Here is a 19,580-nt window from a genome sequence, read left to right on the forward strand (position 1 = left end):
CAATAGTTGCATATTTTACTGCTAAATCTAAGAAGTTGCAGCCCGAGGATTACTGGCACAGAGCACAAACTTGTTGCGCCCTGAAGGACCAGCAGCCTGCTTCTGGATTTGACAGTGCCCGGCATCTCAATTCTGTGGCAATCATAGAATGTTGTGCATATTTCCTTTTTAAATGCATTGAAACTGAAAAATGGTCTGAAGAAAAGCAGAATTTTCAAAGAAACCAGGTGCAGTGACTTTGATTTCCTATTTACCCTCCCATTGTGGAGGGCAACATCTGGGTCTGAGTTGGAATACCGCAGTATTCCTGCATCCCGGAATTAGCAATATCTACTTCATCAGTAATTTCGGCAAAACTGATGCTGTACTTCTGACCCCTACTGAAAAAATTGTGGAACTTGGGGGCATATTAACAAGCCAGGCGATAAAATTGTTGCTTAGCGGCAGAAAACTGCCGCTAAACCGGCGATAATGAGCTTGATAATATGCTCTATGTAATTCCAATTGCAGCCCATGTTATACTCCTTCACATTTAACATGGGTTTCAATTGGAATTCCATAGAGCATATTATCAAGCCCATTATCGCCGCTTTAGCGGCAGTTTTCTGCCGCTAAAGTGGCGATAATTTTATCGCCTGGTTTGTTAATATGCCCCTAAATCTTAGAAATATGGGGCATATTATCAAGCCAGGCGATAAAATTATCGACGCTTTAGTGGCAGAAAACTGCCGCTAAAACGGCGATAATGGGCTTGATAATATGCTCTATGGAATTCCAATTGAAACCCATGTTTAATGTGAAGGAGTATAACATGGGCTTCAATTGGTTTAACTTTCAATTGGAATGACATAGAGCATATTATCAAGCCCATTATCGCCGCATTAGCGGCAGTTTTCTGCCGCTAAAACGGCGATAATTTTATCGCCTGACTTGATAATATGCCCCATGCTCTGGTGCTTATACACACATTCCTACCTGATGAGGAATGGGCACTATGTGGCATTTGGATACGATACAGGCAAATGAACATCAAGTGGGATTTACACATTTTAATTGTTCAATTACACTTCTCATACAGCTGCAAAACATTTCATATATTTGCAGTTTTATGCCCCGGGAAATTAAATGATATGGCCAGAATGAAATGATTATCGGACATCTACAAAAGGGGAGATTATAGCTCGGATTACCACCTTCCATTTTGTCAGTTTAGAGACAATAGAATACAATTCTCCCCTTCACACATTAGAAGCATGATATGCTCTTTACAAACTGAGGGGCAGATTTACAAGCGTCACTTTTCCCATGTTAAAAGTGAAGCAAAAATGGCGCAAGGAGCTTGTAAATTTACCCCTAAATTTGGAATTCCTTCACATCGGATATTAAGAGTTTCACTTAAAGTTTTGATGAAAAGAAACTCCATCACTTCCACTGTCAGCCAGTGCATTTTTTCCTGAGGTCCTTGTAGTATGGAGGAGGGGCATGTTGTGATGAATATCGCGTCTACCCAATTCAAATAAGGGGACTTAATCTGTATTTCATTTCAAAATATTTTTTTCAAATTTTGAGTAAACCAAACACGTATAGACATGTGACTGCACTCCATACTATGCCCTCTGCCGCATTGCCACATACTACACCCGTCCAGATTCAATGCACGGTTGCAAGCCCGCCTAGGACTTAGAAGAAAGGTTGAAAATGAGCCCAACTCCCCTCTAATTCGACGTTGAACCGTTGGAGCTCATATTTTATAATGCTGGAATCTGAGTTTTCTTAGACCACATTAACTCGATGAAGTATTGATCAGCTTTGCTTAAGATTGATGAAACAATTTAACGCATGGATGTGAGCTAACAGTGAGATTGGGTTTAAATATTTGTCAGTAAAATGCGTGCACAGAATGAAGAGGCAGTTTAGCAGAAATTCAATTAGAAATTTAACTGCTCTGCTGACTCCTGTCCAGGCTTTTCCAGCCGTAAACAATCATTTAGGCGCCGTTTGCCAGTTGCCTAGCACGGTGTGAGCTCCCACCCGCGCCTTGTTCTCTCATGCGGTCACAGATGTCTCTAGTCCGTGTGTCCGTCTGCATTCGTCCTGTGCACACAGGTCATTAGAGGAGCTGCGCGGTACTTATACTCGGAGCCAGTGCGAGATATCAGCGCTCGTGGTGCTGTTATCTGTCAGTCAGGCGGGACCGCTGTGATGACAGCCAGCAACAGTGTACACTCGCCTCAGGTTAGACGTCAACAGTTCATCATTTTAAATAGCTAGCTTGCGGCACATGTGTTGTTTTTTTCTGTGAAGTAATTTGCTTTTTTTCAGAGGAAAGCTAGTTTAGTTTGTCCATTAGGAATATACAAAACTGCAAAAAACAGGCAGACATTGAAAACTACAAGTGACGAAATATTTTGCATATCTATTATCTAGAAGAACGAGTATAGCATTATTTTTCTCAGAAAAATACTCTCGGCCTGATCCACAAAGAAAAACTTACACTTTAGCGTACATTTACGTTGTTTTGCTATTATCAAGCTACGGCTACGTGTTAATGGTGCGTTTGCCACTGCGAAGACTCCGAAGTCGTAAATTTACTATTAACTCGTAGTTTACGAATACCAAAAAACGTCATAAAAGTTTACCTTTGTGAATCAAGCGCTTAGAATTCATTTTGCGTGCTCTACCTATGACAGACAGCAATGGCACGGGAAAATAACGCTCCTCTGGTCACCCCTTGTTTCAGCGTGTTACAAACGTTGGGGCAGATTTACAAGCCCTGTGCGCCACTTTTGCGCCGCCGTTGCGTCACTTTTGTGACGCAGCAACGGCGCAAAGCTAGTGCCATGCTGCAACAGATTTGCAACGTGACACATCTAGGGAGATGCGTCACGTTGTAAAGCCCTGCCCCACATTAAACCCGCGTCAGGAGTTACGTCGGAAAAAGCCTCGGAAAAGTGACGCAGTGAAATCTACAAGATTTCACGCAGTCACTTTTCCGACGCTGGTGCGTTAAAACCTTACGCCTGCTTCAAACAGGCGTAAGGCGTGACGCACCATGTTAGGGATAGGCCAGGTTGGAACAGTGCTGGAGTTGTGTCACGCACACTGCGCCAACCTTACGCCGGCAGATGCGTCACGCATCTGCTTGTCCTTGTGCCACAATGCACCTCATTGTAAATGCGGCGCATCTGTGGTGGCGCAAGGGCAAACTTGCGTGATGCATCTTCCCTGGCGCATCCCTGCTGATTTGCAGGGATGCGCCAGGGAACGTAAATCTGCCCCATTGTCTCTGTTCATCTAGCTTACTGTCACTTTTTTGGGGGAAGATTTTCTTAGAAGAAATACATGATGCGTAACTTTGCTGTAAAAACAATGAACGTCTAGGAGTGAAAGCACATTCGATCAGACAGGTGCTTAATGTCACCTTTGTGAGGGAATTTAGCATTGTTATTGCTTCCAAAGTTAAATAATATGAGTACCAAGGAGTTGTCTAGCGACAATTCCGTTTGTGAGGTGTTTTGTAAATTTATTAGTGACTGTTATTTTTTTGTTTTGCGTTACAGAATAGTTTTTTTTTTTTATCGATACGGCAAAGTAGAAAAAACCAAACAGTGCATTTGGTTATTACATACAGCATTACAGGCTAGTCATTACTAAAGAGTCCATTCATCACTCCAGTCTGTGATGAAACCACCATCGACTCAAAATCGTTTTGTGTTCGTACGGGCATCCCCTGACAATGTACACGGCCTCTTCCAATTTTCCACACCAATCCATTTCTTTGTGCCAAGCTTTGATTGATAGGGGTTAAGACTTGCCCTAGCTCTGGCAATATCACGTTTAGCGATTAGGGTTCCCAGTCCCACTAGTGACCTCTCCCTCCCCCCTCCCCCGAAGTATCCACATCTTCAATCAGTCTTAGGTGTGCCACCCATGGGGAGACATCTACGGTGCGCTCCAGGACTCAGGATAAAGTGCGGGACACCTCCTCCCGGTATCGCTGGACAGCCCCATACCATGTGGAGGAGGTTTGCCTCTCCCTTCACACACCTATGGCAGTCTGGCAACCGACGTAGGTGTGGCTTACCGAGTCTCACCAGCATCAGGTATGTGATGTGTAGGTATTTAAGCTGAATCAGGTAGAGCCTGGAGGAAATTGCCAGTTCCCTGGGCGGCATTAAGGCTTCCCTCCTCTCAGATTCTTCTAGTTTGCCATCCCATCTAGATGTTAGTGGTGGGAAGATATTAGGTGAGTTGATTACCAATGCCTTTTTAATTCAGGATATTTCTCCTTTCCCCAGGGGTCCCATCAGAACTCAATCTGCATTTGTATAGCACTGCACAGTCACCCCTAGGGGTATCTGGGCTCTGAGGGTGCAGTGTCTCAGTCGAAAAGTCAGGTCTTGAGTCTCTTTCTGAAGTCTGTCAGGGAGGGTGCTGTTCGGAGGTGGAGGGGCAAGTCAGTCCAGGTCTTGGCAGCAGTGTAGAAGGATCAGCTCAGGTGAGGCTGTGACAGATCTCGGGGTGTGTGAAGGCAAGTAAGGCGGAGCACAGTTGTCCTGGGCAGAAAGAAGTTCAGTCGATGGTTGGTGGAGGATGGTCCTTGATTCTGTAGGGCTTTGTATGCATGCATTAGGATCTTGGCAGTTCGGACTGGACTGTTCCCATGAGGCACAGGGTCAAGACTGATTTGCATATGGCCAGGTCTAAACTGGGGTGGCATGGTGAGCAAAAGAATGATGGATTTAACCCAGATCTCTTGACTGGGGGTGAATGTTTTGATTTGTTCTGCATTCCGTCCATCAATTGTGTGTCTTTTGCTTTCTCGCCCTAAGTGCGCCAGGTATGCTCAGACGTGAGTCCTGGGCTCACTGTGCCACTGGAATCAAGCTATCCTGGCTGGAGAAGGGTGAAACCCCGAAATCGGTCCTAGGATGCTTGTTTCCTGTCCAGGGAGGACCTGGCTTGGCAGTTTGGGTTGGACTGTTCCCATAAGGCACAGGGTCAAGACTGATTTGCATATGGCCAGGTCTAAACTGGGGTGGCATGGTGAGCAAAAGAATGATGGATTTAACCCAGATCTCTTGACTGGGGGTGAATGTTTTGATTTGTTCTGCATTCCTTCCATCAATTGTGTGTCTTTTGTTTTCTCGCCCTAAGTGCGCCAGGTATGCTCAGACGTTAGTCCTAGGCTCACTGTGCCACTGGAATCAAGCTATCCTGGCTGAAGAGGGGTGAAACCCCGAAACCGGTCCTAGGATGCTTGTTTCCGGTCCAGGGAGGACCTGGCTTGGCAGTTCGGGCTGGACTGTTCCTATGAGGCACAGGGTCAAGACTGATTTGCATATGGCCAGGTCTAAACTGGGGTGGCATGGTGAGCAAAAGAATGATAGATTTAACCCAGATCTCTTGACTGGGGGTGAATGTTTTGATTTGTTCTGCATTCCGTCCATCAATTGTGTGTCTTTTGCTTTCTCGCCCTAAGTGCGCAAGGTATGCTCAGACGTGAGTCCTGGGCTCACTGTGCCACTGGAATGAAGCTATCCTGGCTGGAGAAGGGTGAAACCCCGAAATCGGTCCTAGGATGCTTGTTTCTGGTCCAGGGAGGACCTGGCTTGGCAGTTTGGGTTGGACTGTTCCCATAAGGCACAGGGTCAAGACTGATTTGCATATGGCCAGGTCTAAACTGGGGTGGCATGGTGAGCAAAAGAATGATGGATTTAACCCAGATCTCTTGACTGGGGGTGAATGTTTTGATTTGTTCTGCATTCCTTCCATCAATTGTGTGTCTGTTGTTTTCTCACCCTAAGTGCGCCAGGTATGCTCAGATGTTAGTCCTGGGCTCACTGTGCCACTGGAATCAAGCTATCCTGGCTGAAGAGGGGTGAAACCCTGAAACCGGTCCTAGGATGCTTGTTTCCGGTCCAGGGAGGACCTGGCTTGGCAGTTCGGGTTGGGCTGTTCCTATGAGGCACAGGGTCAAGACTGATTTGCATATGGCCAGGTCTAAACTGGGGTGGCATGGTGAGCAAAAGAATGACGGATTTAACCCAGATCTCTTGACTGGGGGTGAATGTTTTGATTTGTTCTGCTTTCCGTCCATCAATTGTGCGTCTTCAGCTTTCTCGCCCTAAGTGCGCCAGGTATGCTCAGGCGTGAGTCCTAAGCTCACTGTGCCACTGGAATCAAGCTATCCTGGCTGAAGAGGGGTGAAACCCCGAAACCGGTCCTAGGATACTTGTTTCCGGTCCAGGGAGGACCTGGCTTGGCAGTTCGGGCTGGACTGTTCCCATGAGGCACAGGGTCAAGACTGATTTGCATATGGCTAGGTCTAAACTGGGGTGGCATGGTGAGCAAAAGAATGATGGATTTAACTCAGCTCTCTTGACTGGGGGTGAATGTTTTGATTTGTTATGCATTCCATCCATCACTTGTGTGTCTTTAGGATCTTGAACTGGCATCTCTTCTGGATGGGGAGCCAAGGGAGGTTTCTGAGGTGAGGGTTATGTGAATCCATTTGGGGAGGTCCAGGATGGGTCTGGCTGCAGTATTCTGTTTGATCTGGAGTCTTCTGAGGAGCTGGGTGGAAATTTTGGTATAGTGGGTGTTGCAGTTGTCGAGGCTGCTGATGATGAGGGCCTGCGTGACAGTCTTTCTGGTGTTGATAGGGGTTCATCTGAAGATTCTCCGGAGCATGCAAAGGGTCAGTTGGTGTGGGTGTTGGTCTGGGTTCTGCTGTTTACCAGCTGTGGTTCCATAGGGATGTGTTCTTCCCAAAGATCAGTACGTCTGTTTTGTCTGAGTTGAGTCTAAGGCAGTTGTCTCTCATCCATTTGGCTACATTGGTCATGACATTGCAGAAGTTGGATTGGTGTTTGCAGGGTCCTCTGAGCGAGAGGATTAGTTGAGTGTCGTCTGCATAGGAGATTACGTTGAGTCCATGGGATCTGGTGACACCTGCGGGGGGTGATGCAGATCTTGAACAGAGTTGGGTTGAGGGATGAGCCTTACGGTATGTCTCATATAATGTTATTGGGTGCAAAGGTGAAGGGAGGCATTTGGATGCTCTGTGTGTGTCCTGTAAGTAAAGAGGTGTTCCATGAGGGCGTTTTGCTGTATGCTAATGTTGTAGAGTCTGTCGATGAGGGTGTGGTGGTAGACAGTCTCAAATGCAGCAGAGAAGTCGAGGAGGATCAGAGTCAACGTTTCTCTGTGGTCGAGGAGAGTTTTGATGTCTGTGGCAGCGATCAGCATGGTCTCAGTGCTGTGGTTGTCTCAGAATCCTGATTTTGAGGCATTGATTAGATGGTTTTGTTCCAGGTATTCGGTGAGTTGTTGGTTGATGGCTTTTAAAAGTACATTGGCTGCCTAGGGGAGCAGGAAGATCGGTCAGAAATTTTAATGTCTCTGGGGTCAGCAGACGGTTTCTTTACAATGGGTCTGACCTCTGCGTGTTTCCATCTGTCTGGAAAGGTTGCTATGGAGGTGTTGAGGATGATGGTGAGTTCTGTGCTGATTTGGTTGGTTCCTAGGTTGAAGAATTTTTGGGGGCAGGGGTCATTCGGTGCCCTGGAGTCGATAGACGGCATGATGGCTGGGGTCGTCTGCGTGGTGAGCAGAGACCAAGTGGTGATCGTTTGGTTGATGTTCGCTGGTTGGTAGGGGATGTCAAGGCTGAGAGTGGTGAGGTGGTGGGTCGAAGTTCTTGTAGATGGTGCCAGTCTTGCTTTGGAAGTAGCCCGAGAGGCTGTCAAGAGTTCTTGGGAGAGCTGGATGGTGTTATCTTTGGCTGTCGGGTTGGAGAACTCCTTGACAATTTTATAGATTTCCTTCATGTGGTTGGTCGCAATGTCAATGCAGGCAGTAATGGCTGCTCTATTGGCTTCCTTGATGCGCAGGTGGTAGTTGATGAGGGCTGCTTTGTGAGCGGTTCTGTCAGATGGGTCTATAGTGATGCACCATCGCACTGGTGGTCCAGGGCTCTGGGGTGTACCAACTGGCTTGTTTTTAGGTTTTGTTGTCACTTGCTGATTTCAGTGGGGTGACTTTGTCAGTGCATTTGGTGATCATTGGGCTTGAACTTGGGCTTTCATGTGCATAAATGTGTGGACCTCTCTCTGCATTTTAATGAGCCTCCAGTGTGTGGTGAAGCTGGAGGACTCTATAGAACTGCAAGTGATAGAGCACAACATCTGTCTGCAGTTCTTGGAAGGATTTCATTTGGACCCCTTCCATATTTTCCCAAGCTTTGAGTTTCTGATTAGATCCCATTTACCAAATCCCTGAAGACTGGGCACCTGACCCAGCCATCTGCCTCTCCATAGGAGGTCTTCAGGGAAACTCTCCCATCCCATCCTGTCCATTGGAAGGTTGCTCTCCATACTAAAAGGACCACCCACGATGGCTCCAGGAGAGATCTAGGGATCGGGCCAAATATAGTATATCTCTGATGTCATCCCACCACCTACCTTGCACCTTTCTCCTGACCGCTGGGTTTGCCCTGCCTCTGTGGATCCAGTCATTAAGAACCACCAATTGAGAGCCCCAGCAGTACAGCTGTGTTAGAAATGGGGGTCTCTAGTTGGCAGAGGTAGGAACCTTTGTCCAAATAGGGACCCTTGCTTCTAGTCAGGGTAAGTGGGATACACTTCTAAAATAACCCCTGCTCACCCACTTAGTAGCTTGGCACGAGCAGACAGGCTTATCTCAGAGACAGTGTGTAAAGTATCTGTGAACATATACAGTAGTGACCATTTGTAGTGAAAACACTACAAATGGACACCACACCAGTTTAGAAAAATAAGTAAACTTTATCCAAAACAAAACAAGACCAAATGACAAAAATCCACAATACAGTATTAAATATAAGGCTTTCAAATGGTAGTAATAGTTCAGTTCAATACAAGTAGTAAATGCAACACTTTTCTCAAAAGTACCGTAAATGTGTCATGCAAAAAAAACAAAATGTCGCAAGGAAGGTGATGGATCGATTCCTTGCTCTGGGAGGGTGATGCGTCGGTTCCTTACTGCAGGGCAGGGGAGTTGATGCGTCGGTTCCTTACCGTAGAAGAGGTGATGCGTCGTTTTCTGAATGCGTGGAGAGTTGATGGGTCTGTTTCTTACTGCGGCCCCCAACGAGGCGACAGTCTTGGTGCCTCAATGCGATGCGTTGATCCGGTACGATACGTGGTTTTGTGAAGCCGCACAGCAGCCTTGCGTCGGGATCGGTGCGATGATCTCGGACTTCGGAGATTGTTACACCCGATGCATTGTGTGGCGATTTCTCGAGCCGTGGCAGGCGCTGCGACGGTTTCTTCGGCAATGCATCAGATACAGGCACAGATGCGGCATGCTTCTTCGATGTTGTGTCGATTTTCCAGATCCCAGAGACAAATAGTCGCCAGAGGTTCTAAACAGCAGCAGGCACTTCTTTGCAGGTTGGAATTCCCAGCAAGGGAATTCAGGGGAGCTGGTGGTGAAGTCTTTGTGTCCCTGAGACTTCGAAACAGGAGGCAAGCTCAGTTTCAAGCCCTTGGAGATATTTTCTTCAAGCAGGTGACAAAGCAAACAGCAAAGTCCTTTTTCTCCTTTCCGTGCTAGCAAGCAGCCACTGCAGGCCAACCCCAGACAGCAAACAGCACAGGGGTAGTATTCCTCCTCAGCTTATCCGGCTCTTCTCCTTGGCAAAAGTTCCTCTTGATTTCCCAGGTGTGATCTAAAAGTCTGGGGTCTGGGCCCCCCGTTTTATACACCAAAATCCTTTGTTCTCTAAAGGCAGAGAGTGTCTGTACCAAGCAAAAACCAGTTCTGTGGAGCACTTTGCAAGTGCACAACAACCTCCATTGTCAGTGTGGGCCCTGGCTCCAGACACACCACAGGGGGGGTGAAGCCATCATTGTGGGAGGCAGGCACAGCCCTATTGAGTTGAAGGTGTTACTTCTCCCGCCACTACAAATGCAGACCAGGCTTATTCAGCCCAGCCCTGACTAATCAGACTTGTGGAGCCGCTGCCGCAATCTTGCCCCTGTCATCCAAAAGCCAGACATGCAATACACAAACCTAGCAGAGGCACATTGGATGGTTATGCAAGAAAATACCAAAAATAGGACAAAACCTCTCATCTGAGTTATCTCATTTCAACAATGGTAATCACTCAAAAAATGACATTTCCCCATAAACAGAATCTCATCACATATAATTTTTCTCTTGATTTTATTATTTATCAAAACACTTACACTTATTGTTTTTTTTTATATATTTCATAGTTATCTTTTTTCTGTGCTAATGTGACCATAAAAACATTTACAAATATAGACACATTTATATAAACATTTATATTTGATTAAACAATATAGGATTAAATCTCTCAATTGTGTTAACCCCCATACAGAACCATCAGACCTCCATTCTCACCTCTCATTCTCATCAAACATACTATCAGACATACCACACAAAGAATGACAATAAAATACACGTCTGTGATGGGATCCTACTAGCTATTACAGTCTTACATGATTTTGGATATTGAATTCAGCATTCAAGAAGTCTGCTCAATTGTTTCTCATTGATTCCTCTTTTGTATGGTTCTTGGGTAGGATTCCCAGATGTGTAATAGATGGCCTACGCACGTTTCGGTGAAACACAATTTTATATCACCTTCTTCAGGACCAAATAAACATTTCTTCACATCTATATAGTGGCCTGGGGGTTCTCTGCAAATACAATGGTAAGACACAGGGGAATCTCATATACTGTCATAATTTAAAGACAACTTAGTTGCTACATAGTCATGCTTATCTCATATTTAGCCCTTAAAAAAGTTAGTATTAATTCGTCATCTCCTTTCTCCTGAATAAGATTATAGAATGGCAATCATTGGCATCATTGTAAACAATACGATATGGAAATTCTGCAATTCATTGCATGAGCCGCTTATAAATCCTAGGTCACTGGTCTTTACCTACTTTCACTATCTTAATAAGGCGACCCAAAGGAAAAAAATACTTCAAATTAATTTGGCGCCCATCTGGTCTCGATAAAATGCTAGATCTCATAACATCCTTTCAACCACTTATTTGAATATACCTTAGCTATGACATGTATGCATTAATAACAGCATAGTAAGTTAAAATTTGAAATACTCTGATGTTTCAGTCGCTTTTTATCATGTCAAACTAATTATAGAACTGTGTGTAAAAATCAAATTTTACCGTTTCAATATGGCACTTTAGAAGAAACCCCTCTTTAGGATGCTCACCCCGTAACATATGTAACCCCGCTAGAACGGCTCAGGTGGACGCAAATGCAGGCATCATCAATAACAACATAGTAAGTTAAATATTTAAACAGTTAAAAGTCTGAGTCGCCTTCGATTATGTCATTCAAACAAGTAGAAGTATGTGTAATAACCAAATTTCACTGTTCTAATATGTCAACCTCCGAAGAAAGCACTATTCAGGATGTCAACCCCGTTACACTCGCAACATCGCGAGAGCGGCTCATATGGTACGCATATGCAACGTCATAAAAACTGGCGTGGAGGAGCCGGCAAACAAAACTACATGACAAAACTCAGAGGAATACACGCGTGAAAGAATTCCGGTAAGAAGGCTGCTTGTCGTTGGAAGCGTTATTTGCACCTATTAGACGTAGCTTTTAATATACGAGCGCGGACAGTTTGCCAGAACGAGTAAAACGTTGTGTTTTTAAACTGGACATACAATAAACTGCACTCACCCCCCAAACACAACCGCGGTGCTGTGTGCTGCGCATGCAGTGATTGAAGGGCTGCCCAGATTAATAGGTTGTATACACAGTAATACGTATGTCCTCTCTTCCTTGCGAGGCAGGAAAGGGTGCCATAAGGTTGTAGCAAATAGTTTTCCCATACAGCAAAGTTTCCCTTTAATAACCACTCTAATGTAGAAGTCTTTCTTCCATCTTGGGGTGTTTGACACCAAAAAAGAGCAAGTTGTAGAGAGAACTGGAAGTGTTATCTGCATCTAATAGATGTAGTTTTAAATAAACGAGCGCAGACAGCCTGCAAGTATGAGTAAAATGATGTGCATTTAAACTGGTCATACAATAAACTGCACGCACCCCCCTAACACAACCGTCTTGCCATGTGCTTCGCAGATATTGAAACAAGGGCAGCCCAAAGTAATAGGTTGTATACACAGTAATACATATGTCCTCTCTTCCTGATTTGGTAGGAAAGGGTGCTATAAGGTTGTAGCAAATAGTCTACCACACAGTAAAGTTTCCCTTTAATAACCCTTCTAGTGTTCCAGTGTAGAAGTTTTTCTTCCATCTTGGGGCATTGACGCCAAAAAAGAGCAAGTTGGAGAGAGAATACCACCCTAACGACACGAGCTGCTCCTTGTTGTACATTCTCTCATCCTATACCTATATCAGAGAGGATGTATCTTCCTAAACAATAGTTTTAAACACAACAATAAGGCATTAGCGATAATGGCTGATCAATAGTGATATTTTTTAATCTTAGCCTTGAACATCATATGCACCCGAGTTATGACACAAATAAAACCCTAGATGAAATGTGTATCTAAATAAGCACACTTTACTTTTCATTGACTGGATTGGAGCGTTCTGTTTTTTCTGATTGAGTTTTTACGTGTTGCAGATCGAAACCATTTGACTCTACAAAGCAATAATAACCTTCCCAAGCACTGAACAATGGGCCTACTATGAAATATCAATATTGCCATTAAATGGTAAGATACATATAGAAGAGGTGTGGCGCCGCGGCCAGGGCGACTGACTCCGGAATCTGGGAATCACGATTTGATCCCCGGCGCTGGCGGCAGATTAGCCCAGCATCATGTGACTCTGGGCAATAGCTTGCTTAATCTTCCCGACGGCCCCCAGCGCCTAGAGACCCTTACGGGTGATTGTTTGCGCTTTACAAATGTGGATTATTATAGCATATGCTATTACCAGAGCTAATGCGCTTGACCATAGCAGACCCTTGAAATAGGAAACGATCGATAAAATATTGCTTGGACCTTATTATTACAGATGGAACTATAACAATCGACAGAGATGGTGGACACATAACAACCTGAATATATGACTAGATTGGACCTCGACCAATACAGAAAATCCCTTACCCAGATACGAACATATTATTAGGGGTAAGACAATACTGTGGGGCAGATTTACAAGCCCCCTGCCCCACTTTTGCGCCACCGTTGTGTCACTTTTGTGACACAGCGGTGGCGCAAAGCTAGCGCCATGCTCCGACAGATTTACAACGTGATGCATCTAGTGAGATGCGTCACGTTGTAAAGCCCTGCGCCACATTAAACCAGCGTCAGGTTTAATGTATGCAGGGTGGGCGTTACGTCGGAAAAAGCCTCGGAAAAGTGACGCAGTGAAATCTACAAGATTTCACGCAGTCACTTTTCCGACGCTGGTGCGTCAAATCCTTACGCCTGCTTCAAGCCGGCATAAGGCATGACGCACCATGTTAGGGATAGGGCAGGTTGGAACAGTGCTGGAGTTGCGTCGCGCTTGCGACACAACTTCAGCACTGCGCCAACCTTACCCCGGCAGATGCGTCACGCATCTGCTTGTCCTTGCGCCACGATGCACCGCATAGTAAATGCGGCGCATCTGCGGTGGCGCAAGGGCAAACTTGCATGATGCATCTTCCCTGGCGCATCCCTGCTCATTTGCAGGGATGCGCCAGGGAACATAAATCTGCCCCTTTGTCTTTATATATGTAAAATCTCGCCCCAAAAAATAGAAAGTCGAACAAGGATGGCGGACTAATTGTAACTAATTTTTATTTCTGACTACAGAAACATGATTCCTTGATAATATACCTTATTGATGATCCCTATTTGGAGGTCAAAAAAGCCTTTTATTTTGAACCTGAGACAATCCCACGTTAAACAACTCATGTAGGATTTGTATTCAATTATTACTTTTTCTTTAATATGGTGACTCACCTATACTTCTAAGCATGTTTCACAAATATTCTTTTTCACATTTCTTTCTTTGCTCTTATGGGCACAATGGAGATTTCTTAATGTCTAATATCAAAACTCCACATCATTTCTATCTTTTGAGCACGGTCGAATACCTGTCAGGAGAAAGGAGATGACGCATTAATACTAACTTTTTTAAGGGCTAAATATGAGATAAGCATGACTATGTAGCAACTAAGTTGTCTTTAAATCATGACAGTATATGAGATTTCCCTGTGTCTTACTTAAATCACCATTGTATTTGCAGAGAACCCCCAGGCCAGAAATGTTTATTTGGTCCTGAAGAAGGTGATTTAAAATTGTGTTTCACCGAAACGTGCGTAGACCATCTATTACACATCTGGGAATCCTACCCAATAACCATACAAAAGAATAATCAATGAGAAACAATTAAGCAGACTTCTTGAATGCTGAATTCGATATCCAAAATCATGATAGACTTTAATGGCTAGTAGTATCCCGTCACAGATGTGTATTTTATTGTCATTCCTTGTGTGGTATGTCTGATAGTATGTTTGATGAGAATGAGAGGTGAGAATGGAGGTTTGATGGTTCTATGTGGGGGTTACCACAATTGAGAAATGTAATCCTATATTGTTTAATCAAATATACAAGTTTATATGAATTTGTCTATATTTGTTTTTATGATCACATTAGCACAGAAAAAAAGATAACTATGATATATATAAAAAAAACAAATACGTGTAAGTGTTTTGATAGATAATAAAATCAAGAGAAAAATTATATGTGATGAGATTCTGTTTATGGGGAAATTTTTGAGTGATTACCGTTGTTGAAATGAGATAGGTCAGATAAGAGGTTTTGTCCTATTTTTGTTTACTTCCCCCCCCCCTCTTGGACCTTATATTAATCAGGGGGCACCTTTCTCCGTGCACACTATGCAAGAAAATACCTACTTTCTAGAAGTGGTATTTTCAAACACAGAATGTAAAAATCACCCTCACTAAAAGATGCACTTTAACATTCTGAGTTCAGGCATACTAAACTTTACTTTTACATCTTGTTCCCAGGGTCAGTTATGTTTATAAGATATTATAAACGAGCTCCCCATTCTCTCCTATGGAAACAGACAGACTTGCAATAGTGAAAAACGAAATTGGCAGTATTTCACTATCAGGACATGCAACACACATCAGGGCATGAACTACATTTCATATACAATGCACCCTGCCCATAGGGGTACCTTGACCTCTGTTCTGGGTCAAACTCTCTCCCATGCAGCTCCGCTGTGCCGTTGCTGCGCCGCAGCTCTTCAACCTCATCCTCCTGGTGAGGTTCGCTCTGCTCCGCTGCCTAGATCCTGCCTGCCTCAGTCCCTGAGCCTTCGCTGGTTTGTCCCACTTGCAAATATTGTAAATACTTGGTTGCCCCTGCTTCTTTTTAATCTCCTATTATTCTCCTTATTTTCACAATTTTTACTTTCCCTGCCTGTTTTCCTGCCGCTGCTGCCCCATGGCCCCTCCCCCTGGACAGACCCCACTCCCGCCCCGCCTCTCAGCCTCTCATCCCTCCACTCTCCCCTATTTAATGGCGGGCGCGTGCAGCTGCCGCGCCTCTGGCACGCCAAAGGAGCACCAAAGGCAAGCCGGCCTGCGCCCGTCCACGATCTGACCGTGAACAGCGCCAGGGACCCAGGATCTCCCTTCATACACCACTATGAGCCAGACACTCTCCTCGCACTCAACCCTGGAAGAAATAACAACTGCCATGGAAATCTAGAACCTCCTGGACTTGCTCTCACCCGACGTCACCTTCTTCATAGAAACCTGGACCAGCGCCTCCTCTGCCCTGACATCGCCACCGCCATCCCGGTCGGGTGCAAGATCCAGAGGAAGGACCGACCCAACCACTCGGGAGGGAGAATCGCCACCGCACAAAAAAACTCCCTCTGCCTCACCAACTCCAACGAAAACCTCTCCGCCGCTGAGCACCAGCACTTCCAGCTCCAGGCCAGCACTAACTCCACACTCCATGGCACCCTCGCCTACAGACCCCCTGGCCCCAATCACTCTTCACTGACCCCATTACCGACCTCATCACCCCCCACGTCATCGCTGCCACGGACTACATACTCGTCAGAGACCTGAACTTCCACCTCGACAACCTCAACCACCCCAACACCGCCGCCCTCTGTGACAACCTCGCCAACATTGGACTGAAACAACTCATCACCACACTGACCGACAAGGTAGGACACACTCTTGACCCCATCTTCGCTGGTGGCAACAGCGTTCATTTCAGCCACACCACACAGCTCCATTGGATCGATCACCACATCGTACACTTCCTCGTCAACAAACCCAAGCCACCCCAACCTGCTCTGCTCCCCCGTGTAGGAACTGGAGCAGAGTCACTGAGGAACAACTCAACTCCACCCTCAACAGCAACACCCACTCCATTGCAACCGACACCAACCACGCAGCCAGGGAATTCCACACTTGTATCGACAACTGCGCAGACAAACTTGCCCCTCTGCGGAACCCCAACAAGCTACGCCCCAGGAAAGCTGTCTGGTTCACCACCAACCTCCAAGAAACCAGACACACCTGCGGATGCATGGAGAAGAACTGGAGAAACAGCAAGACACCCGAAAACTGCACCACCTTCAAGGACGCTATGACGGAATACCATCAACGCATCAGAGCCACCAAAAGGACCTTCATCACAACAGAATCCTTGCCAACTCCAGCAACTCTAAGAAACTTTTCAGCATCATCAAGGAATTCACCAAACCCCGCAGCAAAGCCACGGACAACACCCCCTCCCAGGAGCTCTGTGACAAACTCAGATCCTACTTCCACCTGAAGATAAAAAACCTCTACGACACCTTCAACGACCACACGCCTGACTCTACAGTCAGCCTGCCCGTCAACACCGACAGCCAGACCACCATCTCCTCCTGGACACCGATCACGACGAGGAGACCCCTGCAACCATTAAAGGCATCGACTCCGGGGCCCCTACGGACCCCTGCCCACCCCACATATACCACAGAGTCGCCACCAACATCACACCCATGTTGCAATGCACCATCAACACCACCTTCGAGACCAGTTCCTTCCCCGACGACTGGAAACGCGCAGAAGTCAGGCCCCTGCTTAAGAAGCCCTCAGCAGACCCGACTGACCTCAAGAACTACTGGCCCATCTCCCTCTTCCCTTTTACAGCTTAAGTCGCTGAGAAGATAGTCAGGACAGAACTGACAAAGTTAATTGAAGACAATGCCATCCTTGATCCTTTCCAATCTGGATTCCGAAGCAACCACAGCACCGAGACCACCCTACTCGCTGCCACTGACCACATCCGCACCCCCCTCGACCAAGGCCACACCGCAGCCCTGATTCTAATTGACCTATCAGCAGCTTTCGACACAGTCTCCCACCGAACACTTGCAGCTAGACTACACAACGCCGGCATACAAGGCCCCGCCCTCATCTGGATCAGATCGTTCTTCACCGGCAGGAGCCAAAGGATCAGGCTGCCACACTTCCTCTCCGAACCCACGGAGATTAACTGCGGAGTCCCACAGGGATCATGGCTCAGCCCAACCCTTTTCAACATCTACATGGCTCCCCTCACCGCTATCGTCCGTTAGCACAGCCTCAGCATAGTCTCCTATGCCGACAACACCCAGCTCATCCTCTCCCTCACCAAGGACCCCAACACCACCAGACTCAACTTACAGGAAGGAATGCAGGATGTTGCCGCTTGGAGGAGAAACAGCTGCCTAAAACTCAACTCAGACAAGACGGAAGTCCTCGTCCTTGTAAACATCCCCTCAGCATGGAACAACTCCTGGTGGCCCACGGCCCTCAGCACCCTCCCAACTCCCACAGACCACGCCAAGAACCTCAGAATCGTACTCGACTCCTCCCTCTCCATGAATAGACAGGTTAATGCCGTCACCTTCAGCTGTTTCAACACCCTCCACATCATCTGTAAGACCTTCAAATGGACCCCCCCGAGGCAAGAAAAACAGTCATCCACGCACTTATCACCGGCAGGCTGGTCTACGGAAACAACCTCTATGCCGGCATCAACAAGTCCCTACTCTGCAAGCACCAGACAATACAAAACACCACTGCCAGATTTAGTCCTCAGGGTCCCCCGACACAAACTCATCAGCCACCACCTACGCAAGATCCACTAGCTCCCCGTCGAGAAAAGAGTCACCTTCAAGATACTCACCTACGCTTACAAATGTCTACACAACACCAGACCCCAATATATCAGTGACAGAATCACCCTCCACGTACCCAAACGAAACCTCCGCTCCACCAACCTCCTTCTCGCCAAAACCCTGCGCATCCTCAGAGCCAGAACTGGGGGAAAGTACTTCTCCTATATTGCAGCCAACACCTAAAACGAGCTCCCCACCAACATCAGACGTGCCCCCTCCTTGAACACCTTCAAGACCTGGCTCTTGGACTGATATGGAACTGCTGAACCACCCCAGCACCTTGAGACCCTCACGGGTGAGTAGTGCGCTTATAATTCCCTGATTGATTGATAGAGCCTACCTTAGGGGTGACCAATATGTAGAAAAGGGTAGGTTTAGGGACTGGCAAGTGTGCGCACTTGTCAAGTCGACATGACAGTCCCAGGCTGCACACAGTCTCTGCAATGGCAGGTTAGAATTACATTTTACAGGCTGCTTCTGTGGGTGGCACAATCAGTGCTGCAGCCCACTAGCAGCATTTGATTTACAGTCCCTGGGCACACACAGTGCACTATACTAGGGTCTGACAAGTAAATCAAATATGCCAATCATGGAATCACTAATCCATAGCAACAATTTACAAAAGGAGCACTTGCACTTTGGCACTGAACAGCAGTGGCAATGTGCCCAAAGCATCTAGACCAGCAAAACGGAGTCCAACACACATCAAAAATACAGGAGGCAAAGGCAAATATGCAGGGGAGACCCACGCCACTGGTTCAAGGTTTAACAAGCTGTAAATTGGCAGTAGTTATGTTCCCATCATAAGTGGACTGAAAAGATTTCCTGAAGGCTATGCGTGGAGGCTTGCCCACCTAAAGTAAACACCGTACCCCTGCTTAGACGTCTATAAACCATGTGTGTAGATTTAGGTATGCGAAGTCCTGAAGAGAACATAGGAAACAATGTAAGATAATCATCTTAAAGAGAGTTTATCTCCCGAAGATAATAAGAGGCAAGTGGTACCATCTGCCCAGGTCCCTTTTTATGTTAGCCACCAGGAAGGTCAGGTTTAACGGTCAAGCTAGATCCAGTAATGGGGAGATATGCACTCCTGGAAATTGAAAGCTAATCCGATGGGTAGTGATTCGGGCATGCCAGGCGCTCATCCTCGCCTCCCCGTTGATTGGGAACAGTAGAACCCAAGAGGTCCAACACCTGACAATAAAGATCTGGTATGTGAAGGAGCCAGGCCCGGTAGTTTTGGGGTGGGACAGAAAAACTAGGATGTCATCGGCATAGTGGGTGATGCAGTCCACTGGCCCACTCTTACCACAATTTCCCAAACCTATGAGGCACAGCATACCCATGCAGCTAATAGTACCATAGCC

General features: G+C 46.3%; 1 protein-coding gene across 4 annotated transcripts in view; it reads left to right on the forward strand.

Moving 5' to 3' along the window:
- The first annotated feature begins 11,521 nt into the window (after nt 1–11,521).
- LOC146829216 (uncharacterized) overlaps nt 11,522–19,580 on the forward strand; it is a 76,399-nt gene continuing 68,340 nt past the window's right edge. For 2 of the 4 annotated variants that reach the window (XR_014961935.1, XM_085606662.1), the window contains exon 1: nt 11,522–11,598. The gene's annotated coding sequence lies outside the window, so the exon portion shown is untranslated. Of the gene's footprint in view, nt 11,599–14,256; nt 14,326–19,580 lie in introns of all 4 variants that reach the window. The other 2 variants (XM_085606663.1, XM_085606664.1) reach the window with 2 other exon arrangements.

Source organism: Triturus cristatus, chromosome 5_2 (assembly GCF_964204655.1).
Source record: "Triturus cristatus chromosome 5_2, aTriCri1.1, whole genome shotgun sequence".
Taxonomy (NCBI): Eukaryota; Metazoa; Chordata; class Amphibia; order Caudata; family Salamandridae; genus Triturus; species Triturus cristatus.